This window comes from Palaemon carinicauda, chromosome 27 (genome assembly GCF_036898095.1).
Source record: "Palaemon carinicauda isolate YSFRI2023 chromosome 27, ASM3689809v2, whole genome shotgun sequence".
NCBI classification, from domain to species: Eukaryota; Metazoa; Arthropoda; class Malacostraca; order Decapoda; family Palaemonidae; genus Palaemon; species Palaemon carinicauda.
The window spans coordinates 25057113-25071266 of NC_090751.1; the positions used below are offsets into that span (position 1 = coordinate 25057113).

At 39.1% G+C, this 14154-nt stretch overlaps 1 protein-coding gene across 1 annotated transcript in view; it reads left to right on the plus strand.

Annotated features, from left to right (window-relative positions):
- The first annotated feature begins 8702 nt into the window (after positions 1 to 8702).
- Positions 8703 to 14154, plus strand: part of LOC137620611 (uncharacterized transporter YwbF-like) — a 146515-nt gene continuing 141063 nt past the window's right edge. Inside the window, exon 1 of the mRNA XM_068350900.1 lies at positions 8703 to 8722. The gene's annotated coding sequence lies outside the window, so the exon portion shown is untranslated. The remainder of the gene's footprint in view (positions 8723 to 14154) is intronic.

The following is a 14154-nucleotide window of genomic DNA, read 5'->3' on the forward strand; positions in this document are numbered from 1 at the left end:
ACAGGTAAAGTAGTGGAATGGAAGAAGATATCATCTAGGTTAATGTGGGTAAGGGTTAGGTTGGGTAGGGAATGCTGGGCGTTTGTCAGTGTGTATGGGCCAGGTAGTGAGAAAAGTGAAGAAGAGCAGAATGAGTTCTGGAATGAATTAACTAGGTGTGTAGAAGGACTGGGTAGAAGGAATTATGTAGTTGTCATGGGTGACTTAAATGCTAGAGTGGGCGCTGGAGAGGTAGAAGGTGTCATTGGGAAGTATGGCGTACCAGGTGAAAATGAGAGTGGTGAGAGACTGGTAGATATGTGTGTTGAACAAGAGATGGTAATAAGTGCTAGCTTTTTTAAAAAGAAAGATAAAAATAAGTATACATGGGTAAGAGTGGCAAATGGAAGAGTAGTAGAAAGGGCATTAATGGATTATGTGTTAACTGAAAGAATGTTTGGAAGATTGAAAGACGTGCACGTGTTTAGGGGTATGGCTAACGGTATGTCTGATCATTTTTTGGTGGAAGGAAAATTAGTTGTAGCAAAAGGGTGGGGGAATAGAGTAGGTGGATGTAAAAGGGAGCTAGTGAGGGTTGAAGAGCTAATAAAACCGGGGGTAAAAAGTAAATATCAGGAAAGGTTGAAAATGGCATATGACAAAGTGAGAGTAAGAGAAACTGGTAATTTAGAGGAGGAGTGGAAGTTAGCAAAAGAAAACTTTGTTGGCATTGCAAGTGATGTATGTGGAAAGAAGGTTGTTGGAGGCAGCATGAGGAAGGGCAGTGAATGGTGGAATGAAGGAGTGAAGGTAAAAGTGGAAGAGAAAAAGAGGGCTTTTGAAGAATGGCTGCAGAGTAATAGTTTAGAGAAGTATGAAAAATATAGAGAGAAAAATGTGGAAGTAAAGCGCAAGGTACGTGAGGCAAAGAGGGCAGCTGACCTGAGATGGGGTCAGGGACTGGGTCAGTCATATGAAGAGAATAAGAAGTAGTTTTGGAAAGAAGTGAAGAGAGTAAGGAAGGCTGGCGCAAGAATTGAAGAGACAGTGAAATGGAAGGTTGTTAAAAGGAGAGGAGGCAAGGAAAAGGTGGGCGGAATATTTTGAAAGTTTGCTGAATGTTGAGGATAATAGGGAGGCAGATATAATTGCTGTTCCAGGTGTTGAGGTGCCAGTGATGGGAGATGAAAATGAGAGAGAGATTACAATAGAGGAAGTGAGGAGAGCACTAGATGAAACGAGAGTAGGAAAAGCATCTGGTATGGATGGTGTGAAAGCTGAGATGTTGAAGGAAGGGGGTGTGACTGTACTTGAATGGTTGGTGAGATTGTTTAATATGCGTTTTGTGTTGTCAATGGTACCAGTAGATTGGGTTTGTGCATGTATTGTACCACTATATAAGGGTAAGGGAGATGTGCTTGAATGTTGTAATTCAAGGGGTATTAGTTTGTTGAGTGTAGTTGGAAAAGTGTATGGTAGATGACTGATTAATAGGATTAAGGATAAATCAGAGAATGCAATCTTGGAAGTACAGGGTGGTTTTAGAAGAGGTAGGGGTTGTATGAATCAGATTTTTACAGTTAGGCAGATATGCGACAAATATTTAGCAAAAGGTAAGGTGTATGTTGCGTTTATGGATCTGGAGAAAGCATATGATAGAGTTGATAGGGAAGCAATGTGGAATGTGATGAGGTTATATGGAGTTGGTGGAAGGTTGTTGCAAGCAGTAAAAAGTTTCTACAAAGGTAGTAAAGCATGTGTTAGAATAGGAAATGAAGTGAGCGATTGGTTTCCGGTGAGAGTGGGGCTGAGACAGGGATGTGTGATGTCGCTGTGGTTGTTTAACTTGTATGTTGATGGAGTGGTGAGAGAGGTGAATGCTCGAGTGCTTGGACGAGGATTAAAACTGGTAGGCGAGAATGATCATGAATGGGAGGTAAATCAGTTGTTGTTTGCGGATGATACTGTACTGGTAGCAGACACAGAAGAGAAGCTTGACCGACTAGTGACAGAATTTGGAAGGGTGTGTGAGAGAAGATAGTTGAGAGTTAATGTGTGGTAAGAGTAAGGTTATGAGATGTACGTGAAGGGAAGGTGGTGCAAGGTTGAATGTCATGTTGAATGGGGAGTTACTTGAGAAGGTGGATCAGTTTAAGTACTTGGGGTCTGTTGTTGCAGCAAATGATGGAGTGAAAGCAGACGTACATCAGAGAGTGAATGAAGGTTGCAAAGTGTTGGGGGCAGTTAAGGGAGTAGTAAAAAAATAGAGGGTTGGGCATGAATGTAAAGAGAGTTCTATATGAGAAAGTGATTGTACTAACTGTGATGTATGGATCGGAGTTGTGGGGAATGAAAGTGATGGAGAGACAGAAATTGAATGTGTTTGAGATGAAGTGTCTAAGGAGTATGGCTGGTGTATCTCGAGTAGATAGGGTTAGGAACGAAGTGGTGAGGGTGAGAACGGGTGTAAGAAATGAGTTAGAGGCTAGAGTGGATATGAATGTGTTGAGGTGGTTTGGCCATGTTGAGAGAATGGAAAATGGCTGTCTGCTAAAGAAGGTGATGAATGCAAGAGTAGATGGGAGAAGTACAAGAGGAAGGCCAAGGTTTGGGTGGATGGATGGTGTGAAGAAAGCTCTGGGTGATAGGAGGATAGATGTGAGAGAGGCAAGAGCGCGTGCTAGAAATAGGAATGAATGGCGAGCGATTGTGACGCAGTTCCGGTAGGCCCTGCTGCTTCCTCCGGTGCCTTAGATGACTGCGTAGGTAGCAGCAGTAGGGGATTCAGCATTATGAAGCTTTATCTGTGGTGGATAATGTGGGAGGTTGGTCTGTGGCACCCTAGCAGTACCAGCTGAACTCGGCTGAGTCCCTGGTTAGGCTGGAGGAACGTAGAGAGTAGAGGTCCCCTTCTTTGATTTTGTTTTGTTTCATTGCTGATGTCGGCTACCCCCCCCCCCCAAATTGGGGGAAGTGCCTTTGGTATATGTATGTATGATCACGAGAACCCAAAGGTTCAGCGTGAACTACGTTGTGAGACCCCGAAGGATTAGCGCAAGCGAGAAACTTTCCGTTTCTCTGTCACAAGATCCCGAAGGATCAGCATGAGTAAGGGCACGAGAGACCAAAGGCCTAACGTAGCCTGTGTTGAGAGACCCAGAAGGGTCAGTGCAACGAGAAACCGAAGTTTCCCCGTCACAAAACACCGAAGTGTCAGTGACTAAAGTTACGAGAGCCCAAGGGTTCAGTGTAACTAATGTTACAAGACCCAGAAGGGTCAGCGTAACGAGAAACCGAAGTTTCCCTGTCACAAAACACCGAAGTGTCAGTGACTAAAGTTACGAGAGCCCAATGTTTCAGCGTAACTAATGTTACGAGACCCAAAAGGGTCAGCATAACGAGAAACCGAAGTTTCCCTGTCACAAAACACCGAAGTGTCAGAGTGACTAAAGTTACGAGAGCCCAAGGGTTCTGCGTAAATAATGTTACGAGACTCCGAAGGATCAGCATAACTAGTAACCGAGGTTCCCTTGTCACGAGACCCCGAAAGGTCAGCGTGATTGATGGTACAAGTTCCCGAAGGCTCAACGTTATCATCGTTACAAGAGCCCGAAGGTTCAGCGTAACTGAAACCCGAAAGTTTCGAGCGGAGTCCCGAAGGACTCTTACTGTCATGAGAACCCGCAGGATCAACATGACGAGAGCCTGAAAGCTCACGATCACGCCAGCCCAAAGGATGATCGTAACGAAACCCCGAAGGATCAAGGAGAACCAGCAAGTTCCAAGATAACACCTCTGCGTAATAGGTTTGTTCTCCCGAAGGAGAATATCGCTTAAGATAAGGCTCTTGCTCCGCCACTGAAGGAGAACCATTAGTGTAACGGGGGACCGCCGATGCCCAGAGGCGGTCTTCTCTCGAGAATGAGACTCGTTCCCCCGAAAGGGTAACCTGCTTCGGAGAAAGCTATGCCACCGCCCATGGTGGTTCAGCAAGCTCCTACAAGTTATTTCTCGTGAACGAGAGGGAAGTTGTCCCGAAGGAGATTGCCTAAGACAAGTTTTCTCCCAGCTCTATGGGAATAAAGCGTAGGCGTAAAAAATCTCTCTCGCGAACGAGGGAAAAGTCCTCCCGAAGGAGGACATCGCCAAAGACAAGCTTTCTCCCAGCTCTATGGGAAAAAAAAGAGTAGGTTTAATAATATCTCTCTCGCGAACGACAGTGATGTCCTCCTGAAGAAGGGCATCACCTAAGACAAGCTTTCTCCCAGCTCTATGGGAAAAAAGCGTAAGTGTAGGAAACTCACTCTAGCGAACGAGAGAGAAGTCCTCCCAAAGGAGGAAAATGCCTAAGGCAAGCTTTCTCCCAGCTCTATGGGAAAAAAGCATAGGCATAAAAATCTCTCGCGAAAGAGAGAGAAGTCCTCCCGCAAGAGGACATAGCCTAAGCAAAGCTTTCTCCCAGCTCTATGGGAAAAAAACATAGGCGTAAAAAAAAATATCTCTCTCTCTCGCAAGTGAGAGAAAAAGTTCACCTCGAAGGAGGAACATCAAGTTGAAGGTTGACAGCGAATGCTACCTCATAACTTGGGCAGCTCACGAGCAGGATAATAACAAGGCGGCCGTAGCAATCGGCCTTGTGTTTTACGTCGCTGCTACCTGTGAAAAAAGGAAGTAGTGATCAATTACTATTCATGCTCCGCTGCACAAAATACACTTTTCGGGGAATAAGTCACCTTCCTTCTAAGATAATTCCTCGAAAAGGAGCTGAAATGTTATACACTTTAATCCAGTAATGAAGCAAACACATGGCAGTGTTGAGAACCTGCTGACCATCAGCGCAGGGGAGGGCGGCAATGACAACTCCCTTATGGCGGAGGCAGTCGGATACGTTGTCAAAAGTAATTAAAGTTACAAGTATCTAACAACATAAACCTATATTTCCATTTATACATATATACACTCATATAATGTAAGATAAATGAAAACACAAGAAAAAAAAAATAATAAAACAGAAAACAAATCAAGGCAAATCTTTGCGGGAGAGATGGGCAGCATGTATGTCCTCTACCGAGCCATAAAGTAAAGTGGTTACTCAGCCGAGAGGTGTGAGTGGGGTAGCCAGTCTACCCCAACCCCCACCCGCTAACTAGCGGATGGAGTAGGCATCCCTCACTAAAATTATCATGGCTCGTCTTTCTGCTACGCCGAAAGTATACCCTATAAATAGCGGAGGGTTTGTATCTACGCCGGAACAAACAAAAAATAAAACAGAAAAACAATCAAGGCAAGTCTTTGCGGGAGAAGGGCAGCATATCCGTCCTCTACCGAGCCATAAAGTAAAGTGGTTACTCAGCCGAGAGGTATGAGTGAGCGGGGTAGCGAGTCTACCCCACCCCCACCCGCTAACTAGTGGATGGGGTAGTTATCCCTCACTAAAATTATCATGGCTCGTCTTTCAGCTGCGCCAAAAGTATACCCTATAAATAGCGGAGGGTTTATATCTACGCCGGAACAAATATATATATATATATATATATATATATATATATATATATATATATATATATATATGTATGTATGTATGTATGTATGTATGTATGTATGTATGTATATATATAATACAAATAAAAATAAATATATAATATAAATATATAAAAACATTAAGACAAAGATTGATGGCAGTCCAAAATAGGAGAGGAGGAAAAGCGGCATCTACCGCTCACCCTCCCAGCCAAAAGTAAAATGAAACACAGTCACAGGTGTGTGAGTGAAGGCGGTAACCTGTGTCTAACTAGCAGGATGGGTAGTTAACTCTTACTAAATTTTAATGGCTTGTCCTTTCAGCTTCACCAAAAGTAATAACCCCTAATAAGTAGCGTAAGTTTGTATTCCAGTTACGGGAAAAATTTTGTTTATCTTGATTCGTTGTATAATATGAAGCTATGTTCACAATTTACAATATATTATGATTGTGTTACCTTTTCTGGAATGAAAACAAGAATGAACTTGGTATTAGGGTGAACCAAGAATACAGCAGTTTCAAGGGAGTCCCTGGGGGGTGTAAGTCCCGAGTAGGTAAGGATACAGCTCCTAAGTTAGGTTAGGTGGGGAAACTTGGGTAAGGTGGTGTTAGTGTGCGTGTTTCCCTTTTAAAGTGTGGTTTTTCAGTCATATCCTTTGAAATTTTACACAGGAGTCTATCTCAACTAATTACAGCAGCTCCAGAAGTACTCCTATAGGAGTGCAAGCTTCAGTGATTCAAGTAACAGCTGCGCTGAAATCATACTTCAATTAAAGGGCAACGGTTTGTATTTGTGTAAGAACAAACAGAATTTAACCTTGCGTTTTGAAATGAAAATCTCAAACTAGACTAGCTAATACCTTTTACAATCTATAGGTAGAAGGTTGGCCAGGGCACCAGCCACCCATTAAGATACTACCGCTAGAGTACTATGGGGCCCTTTGACTGGCCAGACAATGCTACACTGGATCCTTCTCTCTTGTTGTTGTTCATTTTCCCAATGTCTACACATACTGTACCCCAAATAGACTGGCCTATTCTTTATATATTCTCCTGTTCTCATATAAACACCTGACAACATTGAGATTACCAAACCCTTTTTCTTCTCTCAAGTGGTTAACTACTATTATCATCATTATTATTGGTAAGCAGCTCTTCCAGAAGGACACTCCAAAATCAAACCATTGTTCTATAGTCTTGGGTAGTGCCATAGCCTCTGTGACATGGTCTTCCACTATCTTGGGTTAGAGTTCTCTTGCATGAGGGTACCCTCGGACACACTATCCTATCTTATTTTTCTTCTTATTTTGTTAAAAGTTTTTATAGTTTATAAAGAAAATATTAATTTTTATATTGTTACTGTTCTTAAAATATTCTATTTTTTCCTTGTTTCCTTTCCTCGCTAGGCTATTCTCCCTGTTGGGGACCCTGGGCTTGTAGCATCCTGCTCTTCAAACTGGGGTTATAGCTTAGCAAGAAATAATAATAATAATAATAATAATAATAATAATAATAATAATAATCTGAAGTTGTACAGCTAGCTTAACCAGGCTTTGTTGAAGGTATAGGTCTAACAGTCACTGTGGGAAATTGTTCGCCTACGTACATTAGAAACGTAACATAAGACTTGCTAAAGATATAAAAAAACTAGAGTTTCTAATATAATATTAGTTTCTATCCTCAAATCAACACATTGGAAATAAGAGCAGATGATATTGCACTACAAAGCTTCGGGGGGGGGGGGGGGGGAAATTATGAATCCATTAGGCCTACCCGACTGGAATGCTTTACTTTATGGATTACTATGTCTCGCCTATGTTTTTCCTAATCAACAAATCAACCAATTATCATTACAAGTTTCATATACACTAAACAGCAGAATTTGGCTGTGGAATTACAGTGAATTGACATAACAGCAAAGAAGTAAACCTTCGGCTACAAGTAAGAATTGTCCTTAAGAATGTTACAAGAGACAGCAAAACTCACTTAAATCTGCGTCGGTGCACATAAAACATAGCAACTTGCAACGTCACGGCCACAGTTTCAGCATTTACGCACTCAAACAATAAAACCAAAATCACTTCACACTGACAAATCACTAAACAAGCTTCAAAAGTCTCAACATGAAAAAGGACTGAAGTCTACGGTCACGGATGATAGAGTTTTGGGGCAGTGTTGCCAAGTCAAAGGGTCATTTGGAGCCAGTTTATCCCTAAGCAAAATGTGAAATGTCTTTATGTTTCTAGGGATTTTCAGATGAATACACTACGTTCTTCTTTGCATAATTTACCAAAAGCATCAGTTTGCACATCTATATGCAAACGGCTCTGTAGAAAATTAAAAAATAACCTTAGAATTACATTAGAATAGTTACTTTTACTTTTACTTTTAGGGGTTTATTTCTCGCCCTCCATCAAACACTAAAGGTCTGTTCAGGCAGGCCTTGGTGTATGAGAAAATAATTCCTTTCCAGTTAATATTTTGCTCTGTATCGTTATCAGTTATTTCGCTAGCATTTGTATTCAGGCTTAATAGTTTTCAGGTCACTATTATAACACTTTCTAAAAAGATAAGTCTTCAGGTTTTTCTAGTTAGTATGATAAGTAAATAAAGGATGGGATTTCTTGATTTTTTTTTTAATGCAAAGTATCTGAGCAAGCGTTTTATTTAGTTGTGAAGAATATTAGGGATGGTAGATATTAAGTGAATTTATTTTCAGTACATTTATTGCTAATTTTCCTAAAAATATTTTTCCCAAGTGTTCCTTAGTTATAGGTTCAAAGCTAAAATATCACTTGAACTTTTACCAATTTAATACTGAGATATCTGTTTACTACTGTTATTGATTTAAAAGTAAAAAAAAAATTTCTTTATTTGCTAATTTCACTTGTTTACGTTGCCAGATATGGAGAATTATCCCTAGATTTTGGGATTTTGGGTGTAATGGGGATATTCTGTACAAATTTCCATGAAGAAGAAACAAAGATGAGTAAACATTTTCCTTGATGCAATTAGTTTGCTTGCATTTATATGAAGTGTGCCGAGTAATTTCTATATCAGTAAAGCGTACAGGATCAGAAGAAAATATATTAATGCAAATGAAAATATTTGGGTTGTTTGGGGGATTTTTAATCATGAGTTTTGGGGATTTTTAGACTAACCAATCTGGCAACAATGGTGTGTGGCTCTGTCTAATCCCTCCATTACTTATGTGAATTACAGGTAAGCGATTGTTTTTTCACATGTCTTTTGCTATTTTTCACGATTCTGATATAGTGTCCCACGTCGGTGAATATGGCATGATAATTTTGAGTTAAGTTTCGTTGCGATATTTAGCAATATTGACATGTTATCCAGTGAAATGAAGTACTGTGTATACTTTTGAAATGGCTGTCAACACCCAAAATTTTGAACGTTAGCTACGTATTTATATATTACGAAAAAGACAAAAACGCGCTATGTACATTAGCTTGAAAATAAATGGCGGTGGTGAACGAGTGTCATTTTAGAAGAGAGCGTATTTTTTTTTCTAAAGAAAAGTATTTTTTCCCTAGGTTACATTGCCCTGGGATATAGTACAATAATACCATTTTGATTTCTAGCCAAATACATGAACCATATATATTTCCTACTTGTTATCTAGTGTTCTGTGCATTTCTGACCTTGATAATTGGGGCAAACCACCCATTCATGTGCTTTTGGACCTCCTTATATAAAAAACAATTATGGGGGACACCAGTGGAAAATCAGGGTTTTTTTTCGGTGTGGAAATGTCATAAACGAGTAATTTCCAGCAATAATAATGGCCAGAAATCCAAAATAAGCCCTAAATAACCAATTTGTAAAATATATGGTTTATTTAAATAGCTGAAAACGGGCCTTAACGTGATTATTTATCTTTTGAGATTTGTAAAAGGGTACAGAACCTAACAAACCCACCTAACCTAACCTAACCTAGTAATTCCCAGGTCACAACCCCTAGCCCCCCGAACCCCCTTCCCAGGTCACAACCCCTAGCCCCCCGAACCTCCTCCTCAGGTCACAACCCCTAGCCCCCCGAACCCCCTTCCCAGGTCACAACCCCTAGCCCCCGAACCCCCTTCCCAGGTCACAACCCCTAGCCTCCCGAACCCCCTTCCTAGGTCACAACCCCTAGCCCCGGGCCCCCTTCCCAGATCACAACCGTTAGCAGGACCCCCCTTCCCAAGCCGCTAACTAAAAGTAAATCACAAATAAACCCTTCCATTATGATAAAGTAAATCACAAATAAACCCTTCCATTATGATAAAGTAAATCACAAATAAACCCTTCCATTATGATAAAGTAAATCACAAATAAACCCTTCCATTATGATAAAGTAAATCACAAATCATTCCTGGTAAAGTTTTACAGTATTACAGATTCTGATTTCGAACAGAAAATATATGCTTTCCTGTTGTAAATAATGTGATTTGACCGAATTTGACCTTCATTTCAACCGCAAACCAACAGAACAACCAATCCGACTAACTTTAAGTAGCCGAACTGGTTGCTGTTATTACGGATAAAATGAAGGTGAAAACCGGTTAAATCACATTTTCTACAGGAAACATATATTTTCTGTTAAAATGTTTAAATATGTCTTTTATTATAAATATTTTGTTAAAATGCTTAAATATAATGACTTTTTCAAATTCCGTGTCACTTCACTCACGTATGTACTGAGAACGGTAACATTAGCAACGTTACCAATAATACACAGCGTTACCAACGTTTCAGTGGCATTGCTAATGTTAGCAATGCTACGGTAATTTTATCATGTATATTTTAAAGAATTTTTCCATATACCCTTTACAATAAGTACAAAAAGGGCACAGAACCTAACAAACCCACCTAACCTAACCTAGTTGTTCCCAGGTCACAATATAATGCGACTTTGTTATATATACCATGTTAGTCCGTATCACTTCACTCACGTTACAATAACGTTAGCTCTGTTACGATAACATCATATATAATGGTTCTTGTTCCGCCTTTAGCTCGCTTCCCTCCCATGAAAATAAAACATCAAGCTCATATGTACTGGAAAGCGGTAATGTTGAGCTACGCACGCTAACATTAGCAACGTTAAATTTAATGGTTCTTGTTCCTCGCTTACAATCACAGGAAAATAAAACATCAACCTCGTATGCGCTGGCAAGCGGTAATGTTGAGCTTCGCACTCTAACAAACTATAGTAAAACTAACATTAAAGTTAAAGAAATTAATTATTTACTTTTATGACCGTGACGACGTAACTTGTGGGTCAGGGGGTGTTGTGATGAGTCTGTGGAGTCTTAACTGCTTTGCCTTAGTTTAGTACTGCACTTGGAACACTGTAAAAGTTGGTATATTACATTACGAGATTTAAGAAAATTATCAACATTGGAATTCACCAAAATACTTTCAAGTATGGATTACTGAAGTCGTTACAATTTTCTAAAACTTTGATCGTAAAATACGCAAAAAGATGTCACTTGAACTAACAAAGACCTGACTTGGCCAAAGGTTTCCACGGAAAAGGGTTTGCTGGAAGGTGGGGTTAGGGAAATATTAACCCCCCTGTGCAAACTTTTGATACGTATGGGTTCGTGATTGGTTAACGGAAAAGCAACGGATTCTAGAGAGTAAACATGAATGAACCAGAATGGGAAACTTGTCCAGAGCAAGTATTTATGTGAAATCTGGGAGTGACAAGGTAATAAAAAAAATGTATAAAAGTAAAATAGAAAGATAAAATGGAGTGTATGATAAATAATATTTTATGAGTATATAAAATGATGTAATTTTATAAGGTATCAGATAATAAAATGAGTAATGCTGGGGTCAAACGTAATATGTATACGAGGATATTACATAACTGATAAAGTAATAGTCTTGAACAGAGATGGTGGAGAAAACGAATAGTTACATTTCACGATAAGAGATGAAGAAATCCTATTGGTGGAGGAACAGTCTCTGCGCAGGGAGGCGGGGTATTTGCGCAGAAGGTCAAAACCTGCTATGTACAAACGAACGAACGGGAGCGACTACAACCGTCAAGTAGAATGAGAAAAATTAAATGAAAAACACTCCTAATGTTAGCATGTTGCGCTAACATTTGATCTACATCACACGTTGGCAGCTGTGGTTACCCTATTTTTTCATGAGACATAGCCTTTGCAACGGTGCCCCCAAAGTTTATCCAGTTATACTGTTTTGTCTTTTCCTCCGTTTATTATACATCCAAGAAGGTAATGTATAGAGAAGAAAAGGCTTGTTCTACGTTTATATATCGTTTCCCCAGTATGTTTTTCCCACCCAAAACCCCGAGTTCCCACTGGGGGTCCCTCATTATTGTAGGATGGATATATATATATATATGTATATATATATATATATATATATATATATATATATATATATATATATATATATATATATTTCTGAAACTATTCATTTGCAACGGGAACGAGTGTCATTTTCGAAGAGCGTAATTTTTTCTATAAGAAAAAATAGTGTTTTTCCTAGGTTACATTGCCCTGTAATACAGTAAAATAATACCTAATTTCTTACCTTATGATGAAATGAGCTGGCCTTCCCTAAAGATTAAGTCAGAAAGGGACCTTTGAGACATTATTTCGCTGTTATTTTTTAATTACATGTGAGTAACAATAGCTTTACACTGAACGGAGAGCATTTCCATCATAATCAATTACCGACATAAACGAAATTACACTAAATTTTGAAATAGATTGATGTGCTTCCCTAAAGTTCCTCTTGAAGTTGTCTTTACGATATGGTGGTCAAGTTGAAACTGAAGACGAAGGTGGGAAAAAAAATGGTTTTTGTAGAACAACATCCAGGAACTTATGAAGAAGTACTTGTAAGCTGTTAATTGGTTTAAAAAAAACACCTGACAAATACATCATTGTAAATGTACAGAAAGCTCCCCAAACCATGGGAAAAAATGCATGCGCAATAAGTCCCCTTCAGTCTGTCAGATGTAAACAATGGACTTAGAGTGAAAAACATACTTCACGTTTTAATGGATTGGTATATAAGTTATGCCCCAGCCCCTATTAAACACATAGTGAAAAATACCCAACTAGCCAACACTCGTCCATTTCTTACAGCGAATTAGTTTCACTAGAAATTAGAGTGTCATATGGTTTTTTTTGTCTTGGTAATCTTTACAGAAGCATTGCAGTAGAAAATGTGTTGGTCTTCCCAAAAATCAAGTCAGAATCGGACCTTTTAGGTATTATTTCTCAATTATTTTTAATTTCACATGAGTAACAATACCTATACAGTACACTGAACGGAGAGTATTTCCATCATAATCAATCGCAGACATAAATGAAATTGCACTAAATTTCGAAATAGATCGATGCACTCCACTCAAGTGCCCTCCTGTAGACATCTTTATGTGATGGTGGTGAAGTTGAAACTGAAGGGGAAGTTGAGAAAAGATTGCTGTTGTAGAACAACATCCGGGAACTTATGAAGTATTTGTAAGCTGTTAATTGGTTTAATAAAAACCTGACATACGTCATTATAAATGCACAGAAAGCGCACCAAACCATGGGAAAACCGTATGAGCAATGTCTCCTTCAGTTTCTCAGATGTAAACAATGGACTTAGAGTGAAAAACATACTTCACATTTTAATAGACGGATACGTAAGTTATTATGCACTAGGGTTTTCGAGATCCTTCTAAAGCACAAGGCCAAATAAGAATGGTGTATTTTCTCACAAACATGATGCAATACCTCATAAAAATATAAAAAAACATTTACATAAGACCTTTTTCCCATCTCGCGCAGATCACATAACATTCTCAAACAGACTGCGTAAGACTTCATAACAAAAGTACGTGAATTAAAAAGTTGATTCTTTAAAAATAACGTAAATTTACATATTCTGACTTGATTAAAGAAAACATAGAAATTAACGACTAAAGTCTTACGTAATTTACATAACCTTATATCTACACGAAAGGAACTCACCTTATGAGCTGGCTATTCGCCTGTGCAAGGCATATATGAAAACATAAATAAAATATATGAATAAACTACTCTATATACTCTACACTAGACCAGCTTCGTAAGAATATATATATATATATATATATATATATATATATATATATATATATATATATATATATATATATATACATATATATATTTAACATATCCTTCCATTTATTTTGCTACAGGATCCCTTCAGTCGGTCCAAGAAGTTGTCTGATGGGATCACTTATGTGACTGTGCAGCCCCATAGTAGCAGGGTTTTCACTCCACAAGTGCTGCACATAGCTTCCAAGATGTTCTATGGCCTGTCCATGAAGAAGGTGCAACAGATGGTATACCAGTATGCCAAAGCTTGTGGGAGCCAGACCATCCCTGACAGTTGTGAGGAGGACAGAATGACATTGCTGGACTGTTACTACTCGTTCATGGACCGTCATCCAAACCTTATGTTGAAGGTTCTGAAAGGCATGTCAAAGGCTTTGTAGTTGTAAACTCAGATTCAGTGTTCTATTTCTGGCACAATTTAAATATTGCATTACCAGTTGTATCTACTTTACTTACTTTAAGGGCTGTTTTCCTGGTCCTATCACACAGGGCAACCCTGCCCCCTACCTACAGGAG